At 41.8% G+C, this 15098-nt stretch overlaps 1 pseudogene; it reads right to left on the reverse strand.

Moving 5' to 3' along the window:
• Positions 1-14549, reverse strand: part of LOC132537494 (small ubiquitin-related modifier 2-like) — an 89424-nt pseudogene extending 74875 nt beyond the window's left edge.
• Positions 14550-15098: the final 549 nt, after the last annotated feature.

Consider the following 15098-nt stretch of genomic DNA (forward strand, 5'->3'; position numbering starts at 1 on the left):
CATTCCACCCAGGTTCCATGGCTGCCAGTTCTTAGCAACATCGCCCCGCCAGATATTCGTTGGGATGCGGCATCATCTAAGTTCATTTCCCACGTCTACGCTCGACCGGACCTGCCAATATACGCGGATATCTTCGCCCACCCTGTCCAACGCTTGACATCTCGTCACCCAATCTGGTCTGGTCCCCTATGCCTACACTGAATTTCTCTGTTCCAGACTCTTGGAAACAGAGTTGGCAGTCAGCTGAGGTAAAGAACAAACACCTCATCACAGACCCCTGTAAGCGTCAACCCGGCTTTGACCTAGCACGTTATGATTGGGTCCTCCTCAATCGCTATCGAACAGGCCATGGCCGGTGCGCCACTATGTTCCATCACTGGGGAGCCAGAGACGACCCGAACTGCCCCTGTGGCTACAGACAATGACCCACATAGTCAACGATTGCCACCTCTCCAGATTCAAAGGAGGTCTCGAAACTTTACATCAGGCTCAACCTGACGCTGTTGACTGGCTATGGAAGAAGGGCAAACGCTAGAAGAAAATAGATGCAGTATTAAATGGTATGGATCAAGTGAAGCAGGCATGAAGATAAGGTGTGCCCTGGAATTTCCAGGACTGGGTGAAATATGCCTCCAGGGTTGTCACTGGAACTTGGTGCCTGCACTACGAATCCACTGCTCCTGGAGGCCATTTTTCCCACTTTGTTGCCCTTGTTGTTATTGTTATTGCTTTTGTTGTTGTTGGATAGGACAGAGAGAAACTGAGAGAGGAGGGGAAGGCAGAGGGGGAAAGAAAGACACCTGCAGACCTGCTTCATCACTTACGAAGCGACACCTCTGCAGGTGGGGAGCCAGGTTTTCGAACCCACATACTTATGCGGCTCCTGTCCATCATGCCATGTGCACTTAACCTGCTGCATGATTGTCGGCCCAATGTCTTTTAGTGTTTAAGGGCTGGTGACAGAGATGTTCTTTTCTAGAAAGCAAGAACCAGTTGTTTCTGATTACTTCAGCCTATAACCAGCTCTGGTCTTTTATGTCTTTTCTGGTGCAAAGAAACAACTTTATATCTGAACAATAGGTGGGGTGCTAGAGAAATTGTATGATCCATTACTTCCCTCTAGCTTAATGAGATCAGATTTTTTTTTTGAATAATGTAAACTCTTACTCTTGACTAAAATATTTTTGTCAGAAGTAAGAGAGTTATCTTAGTTCTCCTTTTTTTTTTTTTAATTTGAAATCCCACAGATCTCTCAAATTTTAATACCCATGCTGCATCACTTGGATCTTTCCCCAATTTCCCTTCTGGAGGGAATCACTCCCTGTTCTCTGTTCTCAAGGAGTCTTGTTTTGGCATCTTTATTAAATTCTGCATCTGTGTGGTTTGCATAGCAGGTAACTTAGTTATTGGTGTTATTCTTTTTGTTTTAAATGTCAGCCCCTCAAGGGCACCTTATGAGTATCTGCAGCACCTGACTTAGTTAGGTTGTTGGTATGCTTCTAGTTCTGCTTCTGGGATCCCTTCTGTTACATTGCTTGACGTTGTGGTCTATTTACATGGTCATTCTGTTACATTGGTTTGGTCTCACTCCCCCTGCCTCCGGGAGATTTTGGTTTAGTCCTTGCTAGTTGGCTTCTTCCCTCTCCCCGCCCCCTATACTATGTATTTCCTTTGTTCGGGACTCTCTTCAGCTGGAGGAGAAGGAAGCAGGACAGAATGGGGTTGTGATTAGATTAGATTAGTTTTTTGAACCGTTTGCTCATGAATGAAGAAATACTGCTTTTCCACTCAGCCATGTGTTCCTGGTCGTCTGTCTCCCACCGCAAGGCTAGCCCGGCATACTGGCGCCCTGAACTTTGACTGACATTAGGTGGTTGGAAAAAAACAGTGATTCTGAAGCTTTAGTGGTTAAGACAATGTATATGCAGACAATGGCCAATTATATGACAATAGAACCTGAGAGCCTCTGCAGCAACTGGGGGGACCAAGCCATCACCCCAGTAGCCATTATCTTAGAACAGTTAAACTTGACCAGTAATTGTCAGCTTCATTAATTTATGCTCAGAGCCAGCAGGAAAAGGTTAAATATATTCTTTTTCTTTTAAAAAGTTAATTAATTAATTACTTTATCAGAGCACTGCTCAGCTCTGGCTTATGCTGGTACTGGGGATTGAACCTAAGGCCTTACATGCCTCAGCATGAATGTCTTTTTGCATCACTATTATACTAACTTCCCTACCTTGAAATATATTCTCAAAGCAATCACATAAGAAATCTCACTTATAGGGAGTTGGGTGGTAGCACGGAGGCTTAAGCGCATGTGGTGTGAAGAGCAAGGACCAGCCTAAGGATCCCGGTTCGAGCCCTTGGCTACCCCCCTGCAGGGGAGTCACTTCACAGGTGGTGAAGCAGGTTTGCAGGTGTCTATCTTTCACTTTCCCTCTCTGTCTTCCTCTCCTCTCTCCATTTCTCTCTGTCCTATCTAACAACAACGACATCAGTAACAATAATAACTACAACAATAATGAAAAACAACAAGAGCAATAAAAGGGAAAATAAATAAATAAATAAATAGAAATCTCACTTATAGTTAGGTGCTTCCAGCTTCCTCATGTCAATAGCATCCAGTTAGGGAACTCCTGAAGGCTTTTCTTTTTTCTACTATAAATCTGTTCTGCTCCCCTGCCTACCACTGAGTCTGTGCTAAATGTGAGTGATGCTAAGTGAATCCTTTGTTATTATAAGCTCTAGTAGCAAGTCTTTGCTTGGTCTCATTTGGATGGTCTTCATTAATTTCGACATGGCATAGGAATCACCCAAAGACCAAGTGAAACTATCTATTTCTGGGTCCAACCTCAAAGGTTGTAATTCAGAAGATATAGATGGAGGCCCAAGACTCTTTATATGTCAGGAATCCCTACATAATCTCTAATATATCTGAAATGGTATGGGCAATGGAAAGGAGACTACTTAAAAATATTAATCTGTGTTCCACCATTAATCTATGTACCCTTTTCCTTTGCTTGGTTTTTCCCTAACCCTCAACACAGGGCAACACTCTTGAATTCAGTATCTCTGGAAAAATGAGGCAGATAGGTAGAGAATGCTTAGGGAGTTTTCTCCTGTATTTCTTTTAAATTTATATTTATTTATTTTATTGGAGAGATAGAATGATAGAGATAGATAGATAGAGACAGATAAAAAGATAGAGAGTAGGGAGAGAGAGAGACTCCCCAGGCTTAAACTGGTATATATAGAGAGACTACCCAGGCTTATACTGGTGCTGGGGATCGAACTTGGAACCTCAGAGCCTCTGGCATGAAAGTCTTGCATAAACATTATGCTGTCCCTCTAACTTGTCCAGTTTTATTATTATCATTATTATTTTTTAGCAGGGCTATCATGGGACTTTGTAGCATGATACTACTCCCCCCTCCCCATAAATCCTCCCTCTCTCCACTATAGAGGGTAATAAGACAGAGAAACAGAGAAACACTCTCCACCATTACTGGTCACTTCCATCAGGAATATCATTATAAGCCCTCTTGCGGGCCTTCCCAGGACCTTGCCCTCACCGTATAGCTGCAATAGTTGGGAATGCCCTACTCTCCAAAGGAAGGCTAGGGTATATTGTCCTGCCACATAAGGAAGACTGGTTCTGAAATGCGTGCAACCTAGAATGTTCTCAGCTGTGACCATGAACTATGAACTCAGACCAACAGGGACTCAGAGTTATCACAGGCTCCTGTGATTATATATATATATCCCCTGGGTTGGGTAGATGAGGGTAAACAGTTAATATTTTTAAAAACATTTTGTCTGGCATCATATCTTTTTTGTTTTAATATTTTTTTATTTATTAATGAGAAAGATAGGAGAAGAGAGAGAAAGAACCAGACATCACTCTGCCATTTGTACATTTGTACATTTGCTGCCAGGGATTGAACTCAGGAACTCATGCTTGAGAGTTCAAAGGTTTTCCCATTGTGCCACCTCCTGGACCATGGTTAAACAGTTAATTTTATTCTAGATTTTTTTCATGATTGGGAGCTACTCTCTATCCTAAACTAACTTTCTAGCCCTTTTCTCTATCTACTCTGACACCGTCTTCTTAGACAATATTTTCATTGAATTCTACATTAGCTATTAAACTCAAGAATAAGCTATAAGAGCCATGGGTCCCTAGGAACATGCCTAAAATGGACTTCTTAACTTCCTTCCATCCTAAGTTCCCTATTCTTATCTGCTTTGTTCGTGCTTTTTGGTTCCTGTTCATTAACCATTTTGTCCTGCTTTATATCTTACCATCTTTCAGCTACCAAGTTGCAGTTGCTATCAGGACCCCATTCTTCTGTTTTTGTTTCTGTTTTAAGTTCAACCTATGTTGTTTTTTTCTTCCTGTAGGATACAGCAGGCATTTCTGATTGTCACAACTAGTAGGTTATGTGTAAGCTTTTGTTAAACATCTGACAATCTACAGGAAAGCTCCCATTAAAAATGATCTGGTTATTGGTGACAAAGTTGAGAGATCATTCTCTAAAAATACAGAAAGACAAAGACAGAATGTTTGAAAGTTAGGAGTTTGAAGCTGAGAGGGTTTCTCCTAATCCCTTATCATTCCCTGGGTTTCAGAAGCTTGTATAAAGGTAGAGGGAAAGAGGTAAATGCCACAATGTGTATGAGGGTATTTCCCTACATAAAGGTGCTGTGTCTTGATTCTGGGTTGCTCTCTGGAGAAACAGAAGGACCCAGTGGGGAAGTAAATTGAGTCTGGATCAAGAAGTACAATTGGACAGCTTCAAAAATGAACAGTTGTAGGGGGCCAGGCAGTGGCACACCTGGTTGATTGTGTGCACTGCAGTGCACAAGGACCCAGGTTCAAGTCACTTGTCCCCACCTGAAGGAGGAAATCTTCATGAATGGTGGAGCACGGCTCCAGGTGTCTCTCTGCCTCTCTATCTCCCCCACCCCTCTCAACTTCTCTCTGTCTCTATCCAATAACAGATACGTAAAAAGATATTAAAAAAATGAACAGTCAGGGATTCAGGTGGTAGTGTAATGGGTTAAGCACACTTGATGCAATGTGCAAGGACCGGTGTGAGGATCCCAGTTTGAGCTCCCAGATCCCCACCTTCAGGGGAGTCGCTTCACAAACAGTGAAGCAGGTTTGCAAGTGTCTGTCTTTCTCTCCTCTTCTCTGTCTTCCATTCCTCTCTCCATTTCTCTTTGTCCTATCCAACAACGACAACATCAATAACAACAACAATAATAACTATAACAATAAAACAAGAGCAATAAAAAGGGAATAAATAAATAAAACACTTATAAAAAAACTGAACAGTCACAATCCAAAGTGGTAGCTATCTTTTAGTCCAGAGAATAAGAGATAGACTGCAGCAGAGAGATAAGCTGCCGGACAGGGAGGACCAAGTGAAGGGACAAAGGCTATGTCTGGGGTAAATGCTGGACTAATGATCAAAGACCATGCTAAGGGCTCCCTGCAGACCAGATGGCACAGAAAATTGGAAATGGCTCCCTCCTTTTGCTTGTACTTTGAGAGTTTCTGAAACCTACTTGCATCCTTGGGGAATTTTGCATGATGGACCCTAATGAGCTGAGATTAATTTTCTGGTATAATCAGGACCTAAGGGAAAATTAGTCCTCTTACGTTTTGATAGATAATCTTCTCTGCTCCAGGGACCTCTTGTATATTTAAATACTGATGAAAACAAACAAACAAACAAAAATCTTAACAAGGTCCAAACTAGAAAATAAGATAAGCAAGAGAAAAATAGAGTGTTTGTGTCCTGTACATCTGACTTGTAAACTGAGCTCCTGGTAATCAAAAACTGTTTACCTCTTCCATTCAGCCTGGACATTGAGTGCTGAAACTGTGTTGTAAGGTCTGTATTTACATGACGTCCTGCTATTTCTGTCTTCATTAGCATAACTCGATTCTTCAGGTAAATGGCATGGTTATTCATTCTAGGAACTTCCCCAAAGACTCATCAGCTCTTCAGTGGAAAACATCAAGAGACAATTTAAGCTATAGTACTCTTTTATAATTCTATTCCTCAATATCCTAATTTTACTGTTTCACCAATCCTGAACTTTTGTTTTGTAATCCTTACATTATCCTAATCATATCTCAAAGTTGCTCCTCAAATCCCTGATAAACTTGCCTTAAATCAAATTTCTAGCTCTTAATATAGTCTGACCTAAACTCTCCTTTTCTGGGACACTGCCAAAGAAAGCAGTGCAGGGTGGTTTTCTCCCTTGTGTGGGGTCATGTAATGGACTAGTCATTAGAAAAATGAACCAAAAGTAAAAATTAATTAAATAAATAAATACATGTTAACAAATGACCTACATGTTTATCAGAAAGGTAGCTACTGGATGGTTTGGATCATGTGCATAATATAAAGAATTTTAACACAGGAACCTGTAAGAAAAATGTGAAATCTATGGTGATTATCCTTGGGAGGCTAGAGGGAGGCAGGACGCAGACCTGTGGTGGTGTTTTTGATATGAAACTGCCCCTATAATCTTACGATCCTGTAAATCCCTAATAAAAACAAAAATTTTAAAATATATATTATTTATTTATTCATTTATTAATGAGAAAGATAGGAGGAGAGAGAGAAAGAACCAGACATCACTCTGGTACACGTGCTGCTGGGGATCAAACTCAGGACCTTATGCTTGAGAGTCCAATTCTTTCTCTGCTGAGCCACCTCCTGCACCACTAAAAACAAATTTTAAAAAGAAAAAAAGAAATAAATAAAGAAAAATAATGGGGAGTCAGGTGGTAGCACATCCAGTTAAGCGCACATGGCGCATGACCTGCGTAAGGATCCTGGTTCGAGCCGCGGTTCTCCATCTGCAGGGGAGTCACTTCACAAGCAGTGCAGCAGGTCTGCAGGTGTCTCTCTTTCTCTCCCCTTCTGTCTTCCCTTCTTTTCTCCATTTTTCTCTGTCCTTTCCAACAACAATGACATCAATAACAACAACAATAAAAAAAAAACAAGGTCACCAAAAGGGAATAAATAAATATTTTAAAAAATTTAAAAAAGAAAGAAAAATAATGAATCGACAGTAGAAGTCATCTTGTTTTCCCATATATTTCATTCTCCCTGTGGGTCTTTAACTTACATGACACAGAAGCATGAACACTCTCATGCATTGTGCGTTAAGAAGAATCAGTCACAAATGGGGCCAGAAGGTGGTGCCTCTGATAGAGCACACATTGCTGGGAGAAAACTTTACAAGCAGTGAAGCAGTGCTGTAGGTGTCTTTCCATCTCTTTTTTTCTCTCTCCCTCTTCTTCCCTTTCCTGCCTCCCTCCCTCCCTCTCCATTCCCTTTCAATTTCTTTCTGTCACTATACAATAAAGATTAAAGAAAAAAAAAAGGGGGGATGGAGGGCAGTGGCTCACCTGCTTAAGCACACACAATACTGTGTGCAAGGACCCAGGTTCAAGTCCTCACCTTCAGTGGGGGAAGCTTCATGAATGATGATGTTGCAGGTGTCTCTCTGCCTCTTTCTCCCCTCCTTCCCCCTCAATTTCTCTCTGTCTTATAAGAAGAACCAATCACAGATAGAGGGATGCAGTGAATAAGAGTAGGAGAGATTTTTTTCACTGGAGACATCTTGGAAGTTGTCCTACAGAGGGGGCTTTGTAATGTCTCTCCAATTTCTGTAGGTAACAGACTGCCCTGTGTGGTGAACTGGGTGTTCATCAAATCGCGAAGCCAGCTGGATTGCCAAGGGATTGGATTCCCTTTTGTTTCACTCACCTACTCTTTTCTGAGAGTGAGGTTTTTTTTTTTTGACATGACATTACCATCTTCTCATCACCTGACTATAAACTCATTTTTTTTTTTTTTTACTGGCTATCACTGGCACATTACTTCTTCAGGATGACTTTTTTCAAACAGAGAGACAGAGAGGAAGACATTACAGTACCAAAGCTTCCCTCAGTGTGTTGGGGTCATGCCTATGACAAAGTAAGCACAAGTGAGCTATTTTGCAGGTCTTAAGTTTGCTGCTGCTGGTTTGTTTTTTTTTTAATTTTTAAAATTTTTCATCAGTCCTTGCTTCTTAATTGGCCTTTTGATTGGTGGCCCCAAACCTTGGCATTTGATAACAGTGACACTAAATTCAGCTTTGTCTATCCACAGATTGTGAAGATGATATTTGGGAAGCCAGCTTTCCATGCTCAGTGAGTAGAGTCAAGTGGTGGTTGTACCATTTCTCACAGTGTTTCCTTTTTTTTTTTTTTTTTTTCCCCCCTGGGCTTCCTTGTGTATTCAGGTCTGCTGACTGCATACATTAGCTCATATATATTACAGTCAAACTACTGATTGCATGGGTGCAATTTTCTCAGTGCTCTTCTGGTGACTGCAAAAGAGGTTCACATCATTTCTCGAGGCAAAGAGGTGTCAAGGTTCAGAAGAAATCATTCCACACCCCTCTGGGTTTTTCAGAGGCCTAAAATCCAAGTGTTGGATAGTTGATAAAAGAAATAGTCTTTTTGAGAGAGTGAGTGTGTGTGTGTGTGTGTGTGTGTGTGCATGTATGTTTTTAAACAATTTGAGTACACAGGAGATAGCCATTAGAGCTCAGGAACTCACCTATGTGTCATGGTCTGGAGAATTCATCCTTAAACTGACTTAGTTGGAATAAAGGTCAGCAGTCAAGTCAGATAGAGAAGAACAAAGAAGCTATGCAGATTTAAATTTGCATTCTACCTGAAAAGAGAGAGGATTAAATATTCTCCCAGATGCCCTTAAAGGAGAGGTTTACATATTAGTATCTTTTCTAAAGGCAATCTATTCTAGACATTCCCATTTTTGCCAGAGACATATTTTGGAATTACATATTTTTGCTTCCTTAGAGTGGCAATGCTCAGCTGAAACAATCAGGATTTTTTTTGTCTGTTTAGATGCTACTGGGATTCATAGAACACTTGGATAGGTCAATTATTGTTGGAGAAATAAAATTAAAAGAAAAAAGCCTTCTTCCAATTCATAAAGTTTCTCCATAAAGGCAGTAGCAAATAGAAACACTATAACACTAAGTATTAAGCCAGGCTAGGACCCGGGTTCAAGCCCCCACTCCCTACTTGCAGGGAGGAAGCTTCATGAGTGGTGAAATAGGTCTGCAGGTGTCTGTTTTTCTTTTTTCTCCTTTTATCTTCCCTCTCAATTTATCTGTCCTAGAAAATTTTAAAAAAATTAATAAAAAAGATCCCTTATGCAGCCACTGAGCCTCAGAGATAACCCTGGTGGCAATACAAAAAAAAAAAAAAGTATTAAACCAGCAGGTAATGTTCATTACAGGCAATCTGCTACAAGTTTACAAAGATGGAAATAAAGATCATTCTTTTTAAAATTTTTTAAAATTTGTTATTGGATAGAGACAGGGAGAAATTGAGAGAGAAGGGGGAGTTAGAGAGGAAGAGAGACAGAGAGACCCCTGCAGACCTGCTTCACTGCCTGTGAAGCGACTCCCCTGCAGGTGGGGAGCCGGGGCTTGAACCGGGATCCTTATGCTGGTCCTTGCGCTTTGTGCAATGTGCGCTTAACTCGCTGCACTACCACCCGACTCCTAGAAAGATTATTTTTAATTGGTAAAAAAGTTACAACACACAAAAAATAACATATACAGTTTGAAAGAGTCATGTTAAGTGAGATACACCAAAATGGCAAGGATGTCTGATGATCTCACTCACAGGTGGAATTTAGGAAACAAGATCAGGAAAGGAAAACACAAAGTAAAACTTGGACTGAGTGTGGTGTATCACACCAAAGCAAAGGACTGGGGAAGGAGGGTAGGAAGAGTAGGGAGGGTAGGGAGGGGCTGGCGGGAGGGCTTTGGGGTCCTGGTACATGATGGTGGAAAAGGACTAAAGTTGGAGGTGAGAGTACTTTACAGACACCTGTCATAGAGACATGAGAAATTGTACCCATGTGTCAGCAACTGTAAGGTAAACCATTAAGTCATTAAACCAATAGAGAAGGAAAACAAAAACAAGTCCTTGAGTAAAAGGGCTTGACAGAATTCTAGATCATACACAGTTCATTCTAACTTTTTGTATTGTAACTGGAATAATTAGCTAATTGACTATCCAGAGAAGCAAGAAATCTTGTCTATCTTTATGACAACAGATTGTGTTGTAACTTGGAGCAAAACACCTTCCAAATTTAGGTTCCTAGTCTATCACAGAAATGGGGGAGGAGGTGTCTCACTACCCCAGCCTATCCCTGGGATCGCCTATTTTTTTCATTCTTACATTATTTTTAGCTACGGAAAGGGGCGGGGGGGTGAGAGAAAGGTAGAGGCATCACAGTACTGCTTCAGAATCTGTGGAGCTCCCCCTGGTGTTCCCTTGTGATGCTGGCACTCAAACTTGGGGTCTCTTGCATGGGAGGGCATTTTCTCTATTGGGTAAGCTAGCTCCTGACCCTTCTCCCTTGATATTTGCATTTGGAAAAGACATCTCTCAGGTTTTTGAAACAGACATTCTTGGTTGACAGTCTATCTATGCAATTTTTTTTTTTAGATGGCCACCAGGGTTATTGCTGGGATTTGGTGCCTACACTAGGAATCTACCACCACAGCCATATTTTTTTAATTTTTTCCTTTTTTTTTTTTTTTTTTTTACCCTTTCTATTTTTGTTGAGTAGGATAGAGAGAAATAGAGAGGGGGTGGGAGGTAGAGAAAGAGAGAAAAGAGAAACACCTGCAATCCTGCTACAGGGCTTGTGAAGCTTCCTGCAGGGAAAGGGGGAGAGGTGGCTCAAATCTAGGTCTCCATGCACGGTAATGTATGAGCCTGCTTGCCCCCGTCCCCAATGTAGTTTTCAAAAAAGATTTACATACATTACAATGGAGGAGAAAGTTCTTAAAATTTTAAGTGTCGGGAGTCGGGCAGTAGCGCAGGGGGTTAAGCGCAGGTGGCGCAAAACACAAGGACCAGAGGAAGGATCCCGGTTTGAGCCCCTGGCTCCCCACCTGCAGGGGAGTCGCTTCACGGGCTGTGAAGCAGGTCTGCAGGTGTCTGTCTTTCACTCCCCCTCTCTGTCTTCCCCTCCTCTCTCCATTTCTCTCTGTCCTATTCAACAACGATGACATCAATAATAACTACAACAATAAAACAACAAGGACAACAAAAGGGAATAAATAAATAAATATAAAAATTAAAAAAAAATTTTAAGTGTCACAATCAGTGCTTTAAGGAAAACGAGGGAAGAGGACTCTTCCTTTATTTTCAATGGGATACTTAGCCCCATATTTAAAAAAAAATTTAATTTATTTTTATTATTTAAGAAAGGATTAATTAACAAAACCATAGGGTAGGAGGGGTACAACTCCACACAATTCCCACCACCCAGTCTCCATATCCCACCCCCTCCCTTGATAGCTTTCCCATTCTCTATCCCTCTGGGAGCATGGACCCTGGGTCGTTGTGGGTTGTAGAAGGTAGAAGGGTCTGGCTTCTGTAATTGATTCCCTGCTGAACATGGGCGTTGACTGGTCGGTCCATACTCCCAGTCTGTCTCTCTCTTTCCCTAGTAGGGTGGGTCTCTGGGGAAGCAGAGCTCCAGGACACATTGGTGGGGTCTTCAGTGCAGGGAAGCCTGGCCGGCATCCTGATGATATCTGGAACCTGGTGACTTAAAAGAGAGTTAACATACAAAACGAAACATATTGTTGAGCAATCATGGACCCAAAGCTTGGAATAGTGGAGAGGAAGTGTTAGGGGGATACTCACTGCCAACTCTAGTGTACTTCTGCTTTCAGGTATATATTTTGCAGTAGTTTATGCATACATGTGAACATATGCTCTCTCTCACAGAAACTGGTGTATATCTAGGTTTTGGGACTTTGTTAGAAAGTGAACCACCTGAGATGGAATTAGAGTATACTATGAAAGGAAAGGTCTCACCCGAGTAATGAAGCTGAAGGTTTGTCATTCCACACGTGAAGTCTCTGGACACAGTCTGAAGTGAAGCATGTTGAGGTGGCAATCATTGCGTTGTGTTGCTGAGGACTTATTCTGATGCAGTCTCCGCCCCCAGGTTTTTCTATGCCCCGCTAAATCCTAGAGTGCCTCCTTTCAACCAATCCTGGCTCCGCCCCCAGGTTTTCTATGCCTCGCTAAATCCTAGAGTGCCCCCTTTCAACCAATCCTGGCCCTACACGTCACCCCTGGTTGTCTCCCAATAAAAAGCCCCCTCACCCCTCCCCTCTCTCTCTCTCTGGGCTCTCGGCTCTCCCTCTCTGAGGTCTCACTCCCTGCTCCCCCCCCCCCCCCCCCCCCCCCCCCCCCCCCCGGTCGGCCATTGCCGGCTGGCTCCACGTGGTCTGAACCAAACCTCCCCCCCCCATCCTATAATAAAGATTTGTGTACCCCTTTGCTCTGGACGTCCGCTCTCTTCTCCGTGGTGCAGCCCGACACCAGACCACCTCAACAACATTGATTAGGCTGTGATTGGCAGATGCAATATTATTTGATATGGATTGGGAGAGGCATACGGGAAAGTGGGTCCTATCCAAGGGTTCCAGGACTGGGGGAAGTAGAGGCTCCATAGTGGAGATGTGAGGTTCCTGCTGTCTTAGGGTTCAAAAAGACAATCGATAGTTAATGTTATCATCACATTATATGGTAATTGGGTTAACTTTGAAAAGTCCTTTTGATAGGGTTTGCTGTACAGTACCCAGTATCTTGTATATAGCTGTGCTATTGGTTGCTTCTGATCTACTTGGTCTAGGCTTTTGAGAGAGTCTGCATATCAATTACACAGCCTATATATTAAAAAGATTCAGTCTATGTTTTAAAAATCTTTGAGACATACAATTAATTTCCCCCCTCTCGTATTAATTAACTAGTGATTTATATGACTACATTTTACTAGGAGTGTACATAAACACCATTCCCACCACCAAAAGACTGTGACCCATCCTTCCCACCCACTCCCACTCCCCACTGGCCCAGGAAGCTGCATGTCTACCCCTCACCACAGGGTTTTTACTTTGGTGCCCTACTTACAATTTGGTCAGGTCCAGCTTTTAGTTTCCCTTTCAGATCTTCTTCCTCAACTTCTGTTGATGAGTGGGATCATCCCATACTCATCTTTATCTTTCTGATTTAGCTCACTTAACATAATTCCTTCTAGCTCTGTCCAAGATGGGTCAGAGAAGGTGGGTTCATTGTTCTTGATAGCTGCATAGTATTCCATTGTGTATATATACCACAGCTTTCTCAGCCACTCATCTGTTGTTGGGCACCTGGGTTGCTTCCAGGTTTTAGCTATTATGAATTGTGCTGCTATGAACATAGGAGTACACACCTCTTTTTGGTTGGGTGTTATGGAGTCCTTGGGGTATAACCCCAGGAGAGGAATTACTGGATCATATGGAAAGTCCATGTCTAGCCTTCTGAGAGTTTTCCAGACTGCTCTCCACAGAGGCTGTACCAATTTACATTCCCACCAATAGTGCAAAAGGGTTCCTCTGTCCCCACAACCTCTCCAGCATTTGTTGCTGCTGTCCTTTTTGATGTATGCCATTCTTACAGTAGTGAGGTGGTATCTTAATGTTGTCTTAATTTGTATTTCTCTGACAATCAGTGACCTAGAGGAGTTCTTCATATGTTTGTTAGCCTTTTGGATCTCCTCTGAGGTGAATGTTTTGTTCATATCCTCTGCCCATTTTTGAATGGGGTCATTTGCTTTTTTGGTGCTAAGTTTGCTGAGCTCTTTATATATTTTGGTGATTAGTTTCTTGTCTGATGTATGGCATGTGAAGATCTTCTCCCATTCTGTGAGATTAAGCCCCATATTTAAGTATTTTCTTGTTCAGTGAGCTGGAGCACAGGACTTGCAATGTATGAGGCATTTATAGAAGACTTTGGAGAGACCCTTGTGTTCACCTATTAAATTTTTAGGTGTGTGTTAGGAGCAAATTATATTAATGACCCTCATCAGAATAGAACCTACTTCTGACAGCTCTGTATATATCTATGGTATACACTGACTTGTCTTGTCGAGAGAGAGATTAATTTTGTTCACCCATTTTTCATCAGTATCTCCTTTATGTTTTATGGTCAGCCTATTATTTGTCTAATGCACTTTATTCTGATATTCAGGGGGGGAGGTGATATTTGTTCATCTTCTTGCTCTATAGTGTTATGGGTTGTTTGCTTTTTACTGTTCTCAAAATGGCATCAGGATTTATGTTACAATTCTTCTGGTTCAGCGAACCTCGTATCTCCTGTCATTGGCAGTGCTCCAGAGCTGGGAGCTTCTGAGGGAGCCAAATAATAATAATGACAATAATGATTTTTCCAGGCATTGTACAATGCAGTGTATGACATGAGAACTACTTTCGTTTTTTGATATCTTCAGAGGAGAGGCATTTGATCTGAAGCATAGATGTGATAAACTCACCACTGTAACTGCTGAGAATGCATTTTCTTTAGGTATCTTCATTATTTGAAACTTGGCACTGTGTTTAATGTGTAGCTTGCCACTTGTTAACTGCATTGACTTAGACAAAGTGACTTCGTATTTTCTTTTTTGAAATTATTATTATTTTTTTTTCTTTGTTGGGGGACTAGTGTTTTACAGTTGACAGTAAAACACAGCAGTTGGTATATGTGTAACATCTCTCTCTCAGTTTTTCACATAACACTATAACCCCCCAACTAGGTCTACCTCTGCCATCATGTTTCAGGACCTGGACCTTCCCCCCACCCTCCCCAGAGTCCTTTGGTACAATAGACCTGAGTCCTGACTTCATCTCTCTAAGCATCAGTTAACCTTTTTGCTGAATAGGAGTAGAGATTGTGTTTACCTCTTTGCCCCAAATCCCTTACCCATATTCTTCTGTCAGTCTTCTTTCTAATGCTTTTCCTCCTACCTTCCTCTGCCAGAAGGAAACTACTCAGTTGTCAACTAAAAAGGCATTTTCAATGGTTATGCAAAGAGATTCTCATGCCTGAGAATCGAATCAGGGCTCCAAAGTCCCTGTTTATCTTTCCCCACTTTTTAATAATTTCTTTATTAGGGGATTAATGCTTTACAGTTGACAGT

This window comes from Erinaceus europaeus, chromosome 3 (genome assembly GCF_950295315.1).
Source record: "Erinaceus europaeus chromosome 3, mEriEur2.1, whole genome shotgun sequence".
Lineage (NCBI taxonomy): Eukaryota > Metazoa > Chordata > Mammalia > Eulipotyphla > Erinaceidae > Erinaceus > Erinaceus europaeus.